The following is a 3,961-nucleotide window of genomic DNA, read 5'->3' as shown; positions in this document are numbered from 1 at the left end:
GCACAGCGCTGCGGCGAGGGTCAGGCCTGGAGGCCACTCTGGAACGAAAGTTGGTGGCAGGCGATTGTGAGTCAGCACTTGTGAGTGCGGAGACTTTGACAAGAGGAGTTTGTGCTCTCAACCACTGGGTCATTTCTCCAAGAAATGAGAATTCTTTTAAAGTAGTGCTGGCAGGAAGGATGGCTCATGGGTTAAGAGTAACACCACCAGCCAGGCCTGGAGGACACGACTTTAATCCCAGCACCGTGGAGGTAAAGGCAGGAAGATCTCTATGAATTTGAGGCATGACCTCCCCCACTCCCCAAAAAAGAGTTCATAACTGCCTGTCATTTACCCCAGCTCCAGGGAATCTAATGCCCTCTTCCAGATGCTTCTGGCATCTGCATTCGTGTGATTCTTACACACAGACGCATCATTAAAAATAAATATTTTAAAAACTAATGTTAAAAGGCTGGGAGACGGCTTAGTGGATAAAGCACCTGCCTCGTAAGCCATGTTTAAAAAAATGAATGTGGTGGCATGGACTCACTTTTTAGCCCAGGCCTGGGGAGGTGGAGACTCACTGCATGGCCAGCCTAGCCCACCTGGTGAGTTCCAGGCCAGTGAAAGCTCCTACAGGAAAGAGCCCAGACTGCTCTGGCAGGGAATCCATGTTCAGTGTTAGCACCTTGTCACTCAGCCCGCAAAGCTATAGGTATCTGAGCTATAGGTATCTGGCACCCTCTTCTGGCTTCTGAAGGCAACTATAGTTATGTGCTCCTACACACGGATATACATGTATGCATGCAATTCAAACTATAATAATTAAAACATTGTTGGAGGTTGGCCTGATGCATGGGACTAGCCCTCCATATCTGGGCACACCTATCTTTGTTGTGCAAACCTACTTGATTGGCTAATTAAGCAGCCTATGCCTGGGCAGAGCAGAATGGGGTAGGTGTGGCTAAGGTTCCTGGGCTTTGGGGCTGAAGACAGAATTATGGGAAACAGACAGGTGGGAAGAGAGGAGGAAGGAGGACACCATGATGGGTTATCACAGAAAAGAAACCACGTGGGCCAAAAGAAAGAACTTCAATAATGGTGGGGAGAGGCCCAGATGAAAAATACAAGCAAGTACCATGGGATTATGGATGGAAGGTTGACCAGATGAGGAAGATGAAGGCAGATGGCATTGGATGGGGGCTGGGAGATGATGGTGAGGATACTGAGACAATGTAAGGAAAATATCACCCGATCCAAGGTAAATAAGGCAACTATAAACCTAACAGGTGTCCGAGTCTTGTTATTTGTGATAGCAGTTAGATAATGATGCCATGATAATCTTAGGGCTAATAATTATAACATTATATAGCCCAAACCTCATTTTCTATTTGCTACAACAAATCAAGGTGGATAGTGCCTGAGGAATGGACACCTGAGGTTGAGGGGAGGTTTTCCTCCAACACACACACACACACACACACACACACACACACACACTCAGGGAGAGAGGAACCATCAGTCACCCGTAGACTTTAGAACAGCATTTTAGACGCACAGCACCAGCATGCTCTAGTTATTCCGTCCAAGATGAACATCTTTATCAACCTCCCTTGAATGAAAAAAGTAAAGAAAAACATTTTTTTAAAACTATTTATTTATTTATTTTTGCGTGTGTCTTGATAGCATGGCTGGAGCACACTGAGGCAAGATTCGGGGAACGAGAGCATCGAATGATCTTGGTGGAGGCAGGGACAGTGGGAGGAGGGTTGTCTGGGGACAGCAGGCGTGGGCACAGACACAGGCGGCACTGTTGGTTCTGGTGAAGAATGATCGCAGAACCAGAGAGCACAGCCAGATTCTGGATTCTTCCGGGTCATGGCGGGAAGGGGAGGAGGCGGTGTGAGGCTGGGAGAGGGCAGCGGGCAGGATGGCTCTCCGGCAAGAATGCCGAGGTTCGCGTCCAGACGCCGGGTGTCAGGGGGCAGACAGCGCCTCATCCGCGCAGCCTCAGATGCTGACGGCCAAGCCGATGAACTGGAAGCAGAGAGACATGAGGGCGTGCCCTCCAAGGCCAGTCTGGCCCGGGAGCGCCCTCAGCTTGCTTACATCACAAGAACTCTGCTGGCCACCTTGCCTACAAATTTGGACTTCTGTCTCAACATGAAACCATTCTTTAAAAAAATTTAAACCCATTTTTGGGTGTGTTGCATATGTAATTATCTTGTGTAAGTGTGCGTGTGCGCGAGTGTGCAGGGCAGGGTGGTGTCAGCCATCCTCCCCACCTTATGTTTTGAGCCCGGCTGTCTCCTGAACCCTCAGCTCACTAACTGGCCACACGGCTGACCCTGCCTCAGCCCGCAGTGCTGGGGATTAATGGATGCGTGCACCGAACCTGGCTTTTTACACGGGCTTGGTGTGTGAGGGTGTCTGAACTGGGGCCTCAGGCTTGCACAGTGGGCAGATCTCCCAAGCCGGATAAACTGTTTCCAAAGGCTAAGTGAACGTCCAGTGTAGGGCAGGTGGGACGGGGAATGAAAACGTGTTCTCTCCCTGTCGAGGGGAGAGACAGCCTCGCAGAGACACTGCGCACAGGGCGGTGAGGGCTGGGCTCGCTTTTTGGCAACCCTCTTTCCGAGGAAGGTGGCCCTGCGCAGTGGTGGAGCCGAGGGGAGGGAAGCAAGCTGCTGGCTTGGCTCTTTGTGAGCCTGGCAGGAGCAGTGGGAAGCTTTGTTCTCCCCTTCTGCCCTCCAGGCCTGCTCTGCTTCCCCCGCACCCCCTTTCTGGGGTGCAGCATGAGCAGACACCAGGGCAAGAAGATGTCACAGCTCCGAGGACTACAGCGCTGATTGTCCTGCTGCCAAGTGCACAGAACCTGCCGCCGTTACCTCCTGTGATTGCCCACTGTGAGTGCCTGCCCTGCCTGGGGCCAAGGGCTTTGGTGTGCTCGCGCTCTCCTGGGCCCTGCCAGGGTCTGCTTGCTCGTACCTCGTTTATGTTGAGATGCATGAGGTCCTGGCCCTTCACTCGGAGACACTGGAACACCCCTGGCGGGATGGAGGAAGCATGGCAGTGAGGACAGGCCCCGGCAGGCCTCAGGGCTCCGTGAACCCCTGGGGAGTCTGAGGGTAGCTGCCCCCTCTAGTGGGGATCAGGGTGCCCGTCGGGCATGGGGAGGGCATTGGACGGGTTTCAGGTCCTGGCCTAAGTGACCTGAGAAGGGCCTGGCTTCTCGACCCCAGGCTCCCGCCTCCAGGAGACAGAGCCAAATCGTGACTAGCCAGGGGAGGAGGGCTGCCCAGAGCAGGAGAGAGAAGGCCCACGCGTGCAGTGGGCACTTTGCGTGGGTATCTCGTGGCAGTGAAGGTGTGTGACCTCTAGGTGTGTGAAATGCACGGCAGGTATAAGGCCACGAGCAGCTGAGGGGCCAGTGGACGACCGAGCTGCCAAGGGTGTGTCAGGCCACCCTTCAGGCTGTTTGTAGAAGGAGGGCGAGACAGTGAACCGTGTCTAGGGGGCACACACACACACGCTTCCTCCTTTCTTGTACAGCAGACCCCCCTCACATGAGTGTGTCGAGGGCTTGGACAGCAGAGACTTATTCTGTGTTCGGTGAGAGGGCTTGGCCTGGGCTGGGCCCTTTCCCCACAGGAGACACAAAACCTGCACACCCACAGCCGTCCGCAGCCTGTGGGTTGCCATGAACGGCAGCCGCAGGACACAGCTGTCACTCAGATCCCATCTCAGCCGACCACGGGCACAGGTGTCCGCACTGACACCCCTGATGCCCCTGCCCCGAGTCCTAGATCTGCCACGTTTTCTGCGCGTTGGTTCTTCCATACTCACAGCTGGGGACTGGACCCTCTAAGCGGGGCACTCTGTGGCCCCAGGGGTCCAAGGGCATTCTGGGACCCTTGAACACTCACGGCTCCCTGCACACTCAGCTCCCTGCACACTCAACTCCCTGCACACTCAGCTCCCT

The 3,961-nt window shown here is 54.3% G+C and overlaps 1 long non-coding RNA gene across 1 annotated transcript; it reads right to left on the bottom strand.

The window, feature by feature from the left end:
* Positions 1 to 1,618: 1,618 nt before the first annotated feature.
* On the bottom strand, positions 1,619 to 3,955 carry LOC129684153 (uncharacterized). The gene is made up of 2 exons (XR_008721287.1): positions 2,968 to 3,955; positions 1,619 to 2,016 (listed from the first exon to the last, which is right to left on the bottom strand). It is a non-coding gene; the product is annotated as an uncharacterized LOC129684153 (long non-coding RNA).
* Positions 3,956 to 3,961: the final 6 nt, after the last annotated feature.

This window comes from Psammomys obesus, unplaced genomic scaffold (assembly GCF_907164565.1).
Source record: "Psammomys obesus unplaced genomic scaffold, mPsaObe1.curated_primary_1811, whole genome shotgun sequence".
NCBI classification, from domain to species: Eukaryota; Metazoa; Chordata; class Mammalia; order Rodentia; family Muridae; genus Psammomys; species Psammomys obesus.
The sequence above is the reverse complement of the archived record's forward strand: the minus strand, read 5'-3'. Positions and strand labels throughout refer to the sequence as shown.